Source organism: Dermochelys coriacea, chromosome 5, assembly GCF_009764565.3.
Source record: "Dermochelys coriacea isolate rDerCor1 chromosome 5, rDerCor1.pri.v4, whole genome shotgun sequence".
Taxonomy (NCBI): Eukaryota; Metazoa; Chordata; order Testudines; family Dermochelyidae; genus Dermochelys; species Dermochelys coriacea.
Genome location: NC_050072.1, coordinates 51,899,500 through 51,912,648, shown reverse-complemented (window position 1 = coordinate 51,912,648; position 13,149 = coordinate 51,899,500). Strand labels below are relative to the sequence as shown.

The 13,149-nt window shown below is 41.6% G+C and overlaps 1 protein-coding gene across 5 annotated transcripts in view; it reads right to left on the bottom strand.

Annotated features, from left to right (window-relative positions):
• ZFYVE16 (zinc finger FYVE-type containing 16) overlaps positions 1 to 13,149 on the bottom strand; it is a 60,560-nt gene that overhangs the window by 46,718 nt on the left and 693 nt on the right. For 3 of the 5 annotated variants that reach the window (XM_043514943.1, XM_043514944.1, XM_043514945.1), the window contains exon 1: positions 12,415 to 12,595. The gene's annotated coding sequence lies outside the window, so the exon portion shown is untranslated. The other 2 variants (XM_038403071.2, XM_038403072.2) reach the window with 2 other exon arrangements.

The following is a 13,149-nucleotide window of genomic DNA, read 5'->3' as shown; positions in this document are numbered from 1 at the left end:
TTATGTTTCTATACTATTAAACCTTCAAAAATAAAATATTAATGACTTAAAACATTACTTAAAAATTTACTTTTATATGCACAATAAAAATTACTGAAGAGCTTTATGAACATTGACTTTCAATATCAAAGTTTAGAGTGTAAATATTATGCAACACCGAACACTGCAACCCACATATAAAAACCTTGTAATTCAGACATATGATGTTGTCATCTATGAATTATTAGTAAAGTAATTATATTCAAGTTGCAGAACAGGGAAGCTGTTGGAAAGAGACAAGACAAATTATCTGAATTTTATCTTAATTTTCTTCTGGGGCTCTAGTCAATATATTAGCCACTCAGGCTTCAGTCTCCAGGATTAGGCTCTAGAAAATTCTGTCAGTGGAATTACAGCCCTATAAACTAAATTACCCATTTACTGTAAATGATTGCATGAACATCTTTTATTATACATGTTAAAAATACAGTAAGCAAAGTATCTAATTTCACAGTTCCTGATGTTCAACATTTTAAAAAAAATTCTACGTTTAGAGTATTTTAAAAGGCAAAACAGGATTAGATAGCTTTAAGCAACTGGTTTATCTTTTATGAAAGCTTGCATTTGTGTTCCTATGACAAAAAGATATTTAGGAAAAATAATTAAAATCTTATAACTGAACTTTTTACAGCTCAGCCCAATATTCATATTAAATAGAAAGGAAACAACAAATAAGATTTTTCTCATTAATGGCTGCTCACCTCCTGAAGAAAGATTAATAGGATTTATACATCTTACTGATTACAAAAATTTAAAGAGGTACTGAGGCAGAGTGAAGAGATTAAAGGATTTATCAGGCAAATCTTTGTCAATCTCACACTGAGCCCCATGACCCTCAATCCGTATTTTTTCTTAGGGCATAAACTTCTCTGGGCCAGGGACTGTCCTCCTTTGTATTTGGACAGCACCAGGCATAACAAGGACCTGACCCTTATTGATGCTCCTTGACACTACCAGAAAAGAAACAAATATTTATCTTTAATCAGTTGTGGAAGACTGCTGCTGAACACAACATAACATGCCTCCTCCCCCAGGGGGCTGAATGCATTATAACTTTAGGTCACGCCTAGCCTCCACCAAAACGGGTTGAAAGAGACAGAGACTCTGGGAGGACAAAAGGCTGCCTGAGTTGGGGAGGGGAGATTTGCAGTAGGTATGCATGTGGATTTTTTTTTGGGGGGGGGGGGGGGGGAGGAAGCTTGTATAACAAGTCCCACCTGTATTGAAGTTGTGAGGAGACTGCATGTGTAGATGAATTCTGCCTGTGTTTGTGTACTTGCTTGATTATGAAAAGAACACTGTAGAAAGATTGTAGGAGCATGCTGTAGAAAAGCACATGTGGTTTGTGACTAGGGAAGAAGCGGATGAAAGTTTTTGGTGGGGCCAGGGGAGACCCAATGCAAGAGGAAATCCTAGGGATAGTATAGAGAAATCGGAAATTGAGAATACAAGATAAAGGAGTAAAAGAGGGTCAGGGAAAAAATTAGAAACTTGGCAGAAGGAAGATGAGCGCACAACACAGGAGAAGACAGACAAGAAAAGGACATTAAGGGGAGAAAACAGACGGAAAAGAGAAAAATATCAGACAACAGAAGAAAGGAAAAATTAGAGGTAAGGGAAAAGAACACAGAATGGAGATAAAATAAATTTTTACTTAACAGAAAGGGTGGGTGCAAAGTGAGGCAATAACCAACCAAGTTTTATTTATTTTGGCTCAAGGGATGGCTCAAGTATGCTATAAGAACAGAAATTCATGAGAGCCAGCACCAGCTGTTTTGGCTGCCCGTCTCCCAATTTTATCATTAGATCAAAACAAATTCTCTCTCCTAGTTTCCCCACAACTTTTTTCTGTAGCTGCTTCTACAAGCATCCCAGTTTTTGAAAAATATGGTGGTCACTTTATAAATGACAAAAAGAACAGGAGTACTTGTGGCATATTGGAGACTAACAAATTGACAAAGATGACAGTCCTCCAAAGAAAACCCAACTGTTGCAGAAAGTTGTGCTGGCAATTTATTATTGGGTGCTCTTTCCTTTAAGCCAGTACTAAACTCCCAGCATGACACTAGGCAAGACGATGCGGGGGTCAGGGGCTGGAGCTATATGGCTAGAGATGTTTTTAAGATGAGAAATGAGTCTGAGGCTCTCACTACTCCTGATCAATTCCATGACATCTTAAGAAGAGAGGGGGCATTAACTCCAGTGCCCAAATTCTAACTAAAATAACTACATTCTGAGTATAGAAGTTCTCCCTACCTTTTGAATCAGAGATCCCCCCCCGACAATTTCCGCTCCTAAAAAACATCCGTCGTGCTGTCAGAACCAAACAGATGGCACATTTCATCCCAGAGGTGGCTAAATGATCATATACTACTGCTATGTCATTTTATGGCATTTCCAAGTGATGTATTTAGTGGCATCAATATTTCATGACACAAAATGATTTTACTTTTATAGCACCCATAACAATTGCCTGACCGTGGTAAGCAATCACAAGACGCTGTGTATGAATTATTTGTATTTTTATTCTCCTAAAAAAACCTTTACACTTTTTTTACTATTCGTAATGAACAGCGCACATAGGCACAAGAAGACTTTTTGTTTAGGACAAGGATGGTAAAGGCTCCTCCTGACTGTTCAAAGGAGACAAAAACCATTTTGAAAAAAAAAAAAAAAAAAAACCACAACCAAACCTGCTTCTCAAGAGCAAGATCCTTACATTTTATTTACCAAGATGAATGACTGGTATGGGAGCATGTGAACACAGATGAATAGACAGGGTGTTCAATTTCAGGGTAAAAAGAAAGTCTGATATGTTAGGTTCTTTACGAATGCTTACGGTTTCATGTTAGCATAATCTTAGAATCTGGACTCCAATACTGACTTCCAACCATTTTTTTTACATGTGTGTTATTCAGCAACTAGAGGATGAAGATACCCTAGAGAGTTAGTTTTTCAATAACTAGTTGAAATAGTTTTTCATTTTATTTTTCTTAAAGATACCATATTTATGCTATAAATTATTTCAATAACCAGAGATGTTTCTTTTTCAAAAAATATTTTATACTATTTGAAGGTTATGAAAAAAATCTCACTTTTCTTCTGGTCCTTCAAGAGTCCATATCCAAAAGTCTGAGAGAACATATAGCACCATGCTGCTCTGTGACATTTGATACCCTTTCAAAAGGTAATGCTTTCACAATGTGTTGCCTGAACACTAGCATGATGCCACTTTTCAAAGCAAAAAGTTTCATACAATAGGGATTGCATGTTAGGTTGTAGGAGTTCAAGCAACATTCAGGGTACGTCTATACTGCAATAAAAAACCCATAGCACCAGGGATTGGGCTGCGGGACTATAAAATTGTACAAGAGCCATTCAGGTTTGGACTGAAGCCCAGGCTCTGAGACCCTGCCCTCTTGCAGAGTTTCAGAGCCTGAACATCTACACAGCAATTTTATAGCTCCACAGGCTCCCCCGTCCCCTGCAAGCCTCATTCAATTGACTCAGGCCAGTCACAGGTCTTTTATAGCAGTGTATACATCAGGGGTGGGCAAACTACAGCCCGGGGGCCACATCCGGCCCTTCAGACATTTTAATCCAGCCCTCAAGCTCCTGCTGGGGAGCGGGGTCTGGGGCCTGCCCTACTCCATGTGTGCCGTGGCTCTGCCTGGCTCCCGGAAGCAGCATGGCATGTCCCTGCTCCAGCATCTAAGCATGGGGCAGCCAGGGGGCTCTGCAAGTTGCCCCGCAGCTCCCACTGGCCGGCAACCATGGGCAATGGGAGCTGCAGGGGACGCGCCCGTGGATGGGGCAGCATGCAGAGCTGCCTGACCACGTCTCCGTGTAGGAGCCGGAGTGGGGACATGCCACCGTTTCTGGGAACTGCTTGAGGTAAGTGGCACCCGGAATCCGCACCCGTGAACTCCTCCTGCACCCCAACCCCCAGCCCTGATCCTCCTCCCACCCTCTGAACCTCTCGGTCCCAGCACAGAGCACCCTCCTGCACCCCAACCCCTCATCCCCAGCCTCAGCCCCACCCTAGAGCCCGCACCTCCAGCTGGAGCCCTTAAACCCTCCTGCACTCCAACCCCCAATTTCATGAGCATTCATGGCGCATCATACAACTTCCATACCCAGATGTGGTCCTCGGGCCAAAAAGTTTGCCCACCCTTGGTATACATACTCTCAGTCTGTCACTGAGCATGTGCCACCACCTCAAGAGAAACTCAAAGGGGGTGGGGGTTAATATTTATGAACTGGAAGGTTGGCAGTTGTAGCCTACAGACGGCAGTCTCTCACAAATGTTAAGGGGGACAAGGTGGATGTGGCAATATTTTTTATTGGACCAACTTCTTTTGATAAAAAGAGAACCTTTTGAGCTACACAGAGCTCTTCTTCAGGTCTGGGTAAGATACTCAGTTGTCACAGATAAATACAAGGTTGAACAGATAGTTTAGCATAAGTAGTTAACACATTCAATGGGATCATTCAAGGTGAAGTGGCCCATTAACACCACTGCAGTCAAAGGACAAAAAGGAGGGTTAGTGGATTACAGACTGTTGGAATAAACCATAAATCCAGTTTTTTATTAACACCATGATTTTTAGTGTCTCGCAAAATGATGAATTTAAGCTCCAAGGCTCATCTTTTCAAAGTGTTGTGCAGTTTTCCTTTAAGGATGAGAACTGAGAAATCAGATATAGAGTGATCAATCACTCTGTGAAAAGTATTTACCCACAGATGATCTGGTGTTTTGTTTTGTTTTTATCGTTTTCCTGTGAGAATCCTTTCAAGAGCGGATTGATCATCTGGTTTCATCCACATAGTTGTTACTGGGGCATTTAGCGCATTGGATGGATGAGGTACACCACACGTTGGCCTGGATCTTAAAAGATGGGTCATGAAGGGTGCCGATCATTGTAGTAGTGGAGATATGAATGCAAGTTTTGCATCTGTCATTCTGGCAGAGTCAGATATGTAACCCACTAACCCCATTTTTAGTCATGTGATTACAGGAGTGTTAACAGGCCACTTCACTTTGAATGGTCTATTATGTTTCTGTATTGTTGTTTACATGAATTATTACTCAAAGTTCTGTATTAAAATGCATAGTAAGGAGTCCAAAAATATTGCCCGGATCTTTTTTGTTATCTGCATTGTTACAGACATATTTGCTGACAGGTATTTTTAAATAAATTACCAAAATAATTGAAACTGACATGATTATATTGTGTTTTGACAAATAAAATATGCAGAACTTTTAAATATTGTGCGCAGAATTTTTTTTTATTTTTGGGTCCAGAATTCCCCCAGGAGTAAAAGATGCATGTTTTACATAGTTAAAGACTGTATGGCCCACGTCTATCCTGCTGACTCACACGGACTTTGCAGTTATTATCCTTCGGTGCCAGTTAACTCCTGCAAAAGAATAAGTAGGATCCCCTTAAAAAAAAGCTGATCATGAATGTTTCCAAGGAAATATTTACCAAAAAGGTCTGTCTTCCAGTTATCAATCCATTCATTTTGTAAGCTGAGCACCGTTATAATTGGGCCTAGAAATTTACCCTAACACTGAAACAGTAGCTGTAAACAGTGAGCAAAAGTTTATAAAATGTCACAATAACAACCTGTAACAACAAAAGTTAAAGGGAAAACATATGAAAGGAAGACATACACTGAATGAGTCCAAGCAAAAAAGGCCTCCTGATACAACTCAAGAACTTATGTTAAGATCATGTGTGGTAAACAAAAGAAGCTTGGGATCAGAAATCAGTGAATCAAAAAAGGTGTGCCAGAAATTAAGCCTAACTGTTGGATAAAATAATGAGAAGATTAGCTATTCCACCCATCACCTCCCTTTTGGGATCCTTAGAGAAAGACTCTGGGAAGAAAAACTGGCTACTGACATGAGCTTCACTATCAGGCTGCCATCCCCATCATCTCCGGGGCCTTTGTTATCCTACCGAGAGATGTCTTCACCAGATCAGGCCAGAGAGGGATCCAGATGACATCACTATCTCTGCTGGCTCTGGCTGAATTTCGATCACCACCTGGGATGTGAGACATTGTCAAACTCCCCACCCTTTGTGTTTTCTTCTCCTTCTCAATTTTACTAAGATGATGTTGAAGTAAAAAGAAAATGGTACAGAGTTTAAGCATAGAAGTTTCTGGTCATCAGGGAATAAGGTACAGGTGTGAAATTCAGTTTAGGAACAGGTGGCGTAAGGAATACATAATCTGCAATCTCCCTGACTGGAGGTAAAAGTTTAATGGGTCAAAGTACAGACATTGAGATATGGGGGTATGTTGTTCATATAATGGCTATGTTCAGGTGTGGAGTATAATGAGTGTGGATGATGAGGATGGATTTACCCTCATTTGGTGGAATTTAATGTTTAGGGAGTTTATGGTTCCAGTTCATATGGTCCAACTTCTCTTTCCTAACCCTCCCCTTTTCCGTTCTGTTTACTAAGAGTCTGTATTAGGTTTCAGAGTAGCAGCCATGTTAGTCTCTAAGGTGCCACAAATACTCCTTTTCTTTTTACGGATACAGACTAACAAATTTATTAGAGCATAAGCTTCCGTGAGCTACAGCTCACTTCATTGGATGCCTGTCTGTATTAACTGGCCAAGACTGTATATTTTGCAACATTGCTATGACCAGAAAGAGGCAACTAAAAGCACTGCCCTAAACTCATACCAGCATTGGGCTGTTTGCCAGGGCTGTGCCTGTTTTGTTTTCCAGCAGTGATGTTGCAAGTGACAGTCAACACCAGAGACAGAAGATGTATTTTCTTCTTCGTCTGGTCTTTCCTCTCCTCTTGTGTGTGTGTTTGTTGTGTTTTGTCTTAAAGGAAATGAGATCAGACTTAACAGCAACAACAACAGCTCCAGTTATTTCAACTAACTTACCTTTTCCCCAAAGAGAGTTTTTACCATATGTACTACCATTTAAAGACAGTCAAACTAGGGAAATTTTTCCTTCTAAAAAACTCTCTTCAGTTAAAAGGAAAGGCAAGAAGGGATGTTGTTAAAAGCAAGCCTTTATACCTTACATTTCAAATCCTTTAACTGCTTTTCCTTATCTTTAATAAATGGTTACAAGGATTTTTAATGGTGTTTGCACCATGGTACTAAGCAGGCTGATGTCTCTCTATACCAAACCCTGAACCGTGTTTAAAACTCTTTAATGTTGGGCAGTGATTGGTTTATGCTAACATCTTTCATTCCTTGGGCCTATTTATTCTATCTAAATTAATGTAACAGCACCCAGATGGTACATATGAGAGATAAGGGTGTTTGCTCATGTATTACAGAAAAGAATACTAAAAGTGCATTCCATTTTTCTACGTAAACATTTGGTCTACTTGGAAACAAACCCACCATAAAGCCTTAAAACAACGAGTGTGTGAGTTTAATTTACCCCAACATTTTAGGACTAGCCCTCAATTTAATGTAGTAGAAAATAATCATCATACAAAAACTTAATTGCAATATCAGGAAGTATATATGATATATAGTGTAATTACATGTACTAGTAATACACCTATATAGCGTAAGCCAGGAAGTCAGTACATGTAGAATAGCATGTATAAACTACAAAATTAAAATAAGTTACATCTTTAAGGAAGGCTTCTGGAAAAAGTATGACCTTTAATGACATCTCAGAATATACTATATCTGCTGGTCAAATACCCTTTTTTCCCAACCAAAAATATCAAATATCAAAAAATATCAAAATATATATATCAAATATCAAAATATCAAATATTTTGTTAATATCAAAAAAGCTTGTTAAGCGAAAAGCTTATGTGGATACAAAACAAGAGAAGCAGTGTGAATATCACATGACAAAGCCATGTCTCAAAAACTCCTGCTACAGCACTTCACATTCCACAAACAGAAAGATTTATATAAAGAAATATTAGCAGGCATTTTACCCAGTTCAAGCCGCAACGAGAGGAGCTCATACTCTGTATGCAGTGTTGCATTCATCTGAAGTATATAGGTTTCAGAGTAGCAGCCGTGTTAGTCTGTATCCGCAAAAAAGAAAAGGAGGACTTGTGGCACCTGAGAGACTAAAATTTATTTGAGCATAAACTTTCGTGAGCTACAGCTCACTTCATCGGACGCACAAGCTGCCACAAGTCCTCCTTTTTTTTTTCTGAAGTATATAGTATATAACAACACTTGAAAAATAGCTGTAAACAGCAACTTTAAATTCTAATTACTGATTTTATATAAGACAGGCACATAGATAACACTTCAGAAAGTAGACTCTCTTATGGGCTTCCTACTCCATCCCTTTTTTTAAAAAAAAAGAATGTTTGTGGGGGCAAAGACACACCTTCATTTTGAGTTTAACTTATAGAGTAGTTGTAGGTCAAAATTATAAAAATATCTATCCACTTAATCTAGAGAGCTAAATAATATTTTAGTGTTTAATAGTAGCAAGTGTTTATGAAGGCCTTGGGAGGGGAGGGCGCAGAGGAAGCATTATGGTCCTAATCCAGAGACCGATCTTTGCAGACCCCAGTGGCTTGTGAAAATATGAACCCCTACTGAAACAAGGGCCCACCCTGCTGATCCAACTGCAGGATCAAGAACTACATTATATAAAAGAGCATGCTAACCCAATTTTAAGACAGGTTTAAACAGATGTAAGAGTGTCCCATATACAAACACTATGTCTTCACTGTAAAAAGTGTGGTTTTAACATCAAAATAGCTATCTGGATATAAAAATCCTAGAGGAGACAGGGCATGGAGGAAAGAGTTTATTGTTGAGACAGAGCACAATTATTTTACAACAAGAATAGTTCTCTAAATCTGTGCAACATCACATCGTTAAACCAGTGCAACTCTGTGTTTAGACCTGACCCTTTTAAACCTTTCTTCACTAATTTTTATGGTGCATAAAAATAAGATGCCAAGAATGGTATCAGGGTTCGGCTGTTTTTCTCCCACCCCAAAGAGTCCCTACAAGTCCTTCGTAATCACCCGACCTCCAGTATTCCCACACTTCAGAAGGACATGCAGGACTTCAAGCATGGAGGTGAACAAAGTTCTCTTTGTCAACTACCTTTGGAGTTCATCAATACTGCTTTTTACCTCACAAGAGGTGGTCTAATTCACTACTGTTCGATTACTACTACAAAATCTCCAGAATGTGTTGTTAACCACAGACTACAGCAATCCTTGTTGAGCAGTACAAGGTATTATCTATACCCACAGGTTTGGTACTTGCTTCCTTTGCAAAGTTAATAGCTGGGTCAGGACTTTAAGAAAAAGAGATAGAAGTTGTGGAAGTGTTTTCAAACATACAGAAAGCAAGACACATGAGCACTATTAACTGAAGGAATATGGCCTTGCTTGGAAGTAATGTCGCTTCATACATAAACTAGAGTGTACAAATTCCACTGACGAAGGTTTAATTCAAATTATACAAAATATTATGGTTCCTGAGATAAAATAACCTGACATCTTTGGCCTCATTATTATATGGTAGGAGAAATGACCCCAGGAATATAATGCTCGAGGCCTGGGCTACACCTAAAACTTAAGTTAACCTAGCTCTTTCGCTCAGAGATGTGAAACATTCACACTTCTGAACGATGGAGTTAAACTGACCTAAATTCTAGTGTAGATACCACTAACTTGATGGAAGAATTTCCATCAACCTAGCTACCACCTCTCAAATGGGTGGATTTACTACAGTGACAGAAAAACCCGTTCCATCCCTGTTGTGACTGTCTATACTACAGCAGTGCAGCTGCAGCCTGGCCACTTCTCTATTCCCACCCCGCCCGCCCCAAACCAAATAATTTGTGAATAATTTGAATATACAGAATAGAAAATGGTACAAAGTGAGCAATGCAGTGGAAAGAAGTCAACCATCCAAGGTAGATCACTTGTTTTCATTATCATTGTTCTAGGACCCCAGGAGAAGAGCTGTGCCATCAACAGCCAGTTCAATAATTGAAGAACGCATTTTCCTGACATAACAATAAAGTCTCTTACTGACTGTGTGTATTGCTCCAATATTCCTATCTGAATCAGCTTTTATTACTCAGCTTTGGAAAACAAGTCACAGAGGTACCATTATTTCAACAATTCTGAAAGATGACCAACAACTCCTCAAGCAATCTAATAGCTAAGTGTTCTCCTGCTGTTGCAGATTCTTGTCTTTTGTGATAAAATATGACTACCAACTACCATGTGTAACAATTTTCTATTAGAAAACTTCTAAATGATCCAATCCTAGAAGCTAATAATTAGGCAATTTTAGACACCGTTGGGAACCTTTAACTGCAATATCCATTTTTTCTAAAATAATACATTATGAAGAATCAGCTATGTGTTAACCTTGCAGTTTCAGAAATTAAGATACATGTATTTTAAGTAAGGTTGCATGTCTGTCATGAAAAAGTCACAGTTTCTGTGACCTCTGTGACTTTTGCAACAGCCGGTACTGCCTGAACTCTCGGGCAGCCCCTGGCCCAGCAGCAGTTTGAGTATAGAAGGGGGCTCAGGGTGGGGTCAGGGTGTGGGGCAGCGCTTACCTGGGGGAAGGAGCAGCCAGCATGTCCCTACAGTTCCTGACCTAGGCAGAGTGGGCAGGGAGCCCTGCAAGCCACTGGCCCTGCTTGCAGGCACCACCCCCACAGCTCCCATTGGCTACATGCAGTTCCTGGCCAATGGGAGCTGCGAAGCCAAAGCTTGTGGTGAGGGCAGTGCCTGGAGCCTCCCTGGCCTTCCTTCCCCTTAGGAGCTGCAGGGAAACGCACAGCCAGGTAGGGAGCCTGCCTGCCAACCCTTCCCCGAGTGCCAGCAGGGGTCCCAGGCCGCACATTGCTGCCCCTCCCCCACAAGGGTCCCAGGCCGCATGTCCAGCACATGCGGTGCCCCCAGACCACCCCCAGAGCATCTGCAGCCCCCGTGACCAAGTTTTAGTTAGATGTATATAGTACAAGTCATTGACAGGTCACAGGCTGTGAATTTTTGTCCTTGACTTTTTCTAAAAATACCCATGACTAAAACGTAGCCTTAATTTTAAGATAGCTTGTGGAGCACAAGTGGCTCAAGTATTTTTGTAGTCTATAAAAATTATGCTAAGGCTGCTTTACATGTACATTGTTAATTAAATCATTCAGTTGTACTCACAAGTCTATTTTGAGAAAACTATCAAAATAAAGCAAGACAACAGTTTATACTTCTCCAATAAAGCAACTGAAAACAATGTTCTGCTTTCTATGGTATGGCAGTAAGCACAATTAAATACACCTGACTTCTTGAGAGTAATCACCTATTACACATTGCCTGTGAAGTTCAAATTGCTTCAATTCAAGTTAAAGATGTCTAAAAAAAATAGCTGGTCTCCACAATAACAATTTGCAAACAAAGTACCAGTTGCCAAGATTTAAGGATTGTGTTGGGTTTGTCAACCCGTTTTACTCCATCCCCCCGACAGATTTTCAAAGGATGTCATAATTTACATCATATCTGCCTAGATTAGATAGAAACTTTCTGCCATAAGGAATTTACTTTTCTACATTTCTAAAATTTCTCTTTCCAATTTATAAAATATCTTGTACATCTAGCAAGCTATACAGATAATGATTTCCATGATTACTCATAAGTCTTTGTTACAGACTAGAAGAAACTACTCATGCTCTACCAGAGACTTTCAGTTTGAAATAGGTATAGCCAAAAGGAGTTAAATATGTTCAGCGATCACTCACTTTACACCCTCGCTGGAAAGTTAGTTTCTAAATACAGCATGAAAGAGAAGCCAGCTGAGACTCAGAGGGGACAGAAAGAAGAAGAAAGAGCAGGAAACATTATACTGTGATACCGCAGCCGTCAGGGGTCTCCCTGTACTGGGAACATTCAAGAGCCTCCACAAAGGAGGAAGGAAGAGCTGTGGGGCAGGGTGGGAGGGCCTGGTTTAAGCTAGGGACGGAAAGCGGCTGCCTAACACACACCAGAGAGGGACAATGAATCCCAGGGGTGCCCACCAACCAGGACAGCTTTTCAGGGCCTTTTGAAAGTCCAGCAACAGAAGCTCAGGGGTCTGCGAACAGCCTCGCCCCCAAATCCTCTACCACCGGATTCCAGCCACCCCTCATCCCGGGGGGCGGGACTCAGCCACCCTCCCCCCATACCCCGCTCACGCCGGGAACTAACCCACCCTGCCCCCCAATGCTCTCCTCCTCCCGGGCGGAAGCCGGCCACTGACCCAGCCGCCGCGAAGAGGCTGGCCGGCCCCACGGACGCGGCGCGACGGGCTTCTTCGCCGCGCCTCGGGGCAAGGGGTCGGATCCCGCTTCCTGTGCCCCCCTCGGAGCCTGAACCCCGGCGCCACCTCGCTCACCTCATAAGCGCCCCTCCGCCACTGGCTCCGGGACTGCGGCCCGCACAGAGCAGCCCCCGCCCCCTTGTTTGTGTTTTCACGGGACTCGCTCAGGTTTCTATGCGCATGCGCAGAGCCTAGTTCTCCTTTGCCCGGCGGAGGCTGCGGCCATTCCTTGGAAATTCCTTTCTGCGCCTGCGCAGAATCCTCCACTTGCTTCTTGTGGGGCGTTTTAGCGGCTGGGGGCGAGTTCCTCGAAAGCCTTGTGCTGTGTGGTGCAAGGCGGCGCCCACAGAGTCAGCCCCATCCCGCCGCCAAGGCACAGGAGGCGCTGCAGAGCCGGGAAGCTGAACGGCTGGAATCCAATAGCAAAATCACCCTTCAGGTCCAAATCTGCTGCTGGTAACCGACTCTAGACCGGTCTCCGCACAGATCTCACACCCGTTTAGTTAAAATAGCGTTAATCTGTTGAGTGACGCACAGTCAAACTGATTTCAGTATGTCCACACGGCAGTCAGCAGCAGTTTCTCTACCTCAGTGAACAAAATGTGAGTGCAAGTTTTGTGTGAGAAGAAGCCCTCAATTTTTGTCTCTCCTCAGATTGCAACAGTTTCAGTATAAATTGTGCATCAAAAAAATCTACAAAAAGAAAAGGAGAACTTATGGCACCTTAGAGACTAACAAATGTATTTGAGCATAAGCTTTCGTGAGCTACAGCTCACTTCATCGGATGCATGCAGTGGAAAATACCGTGGG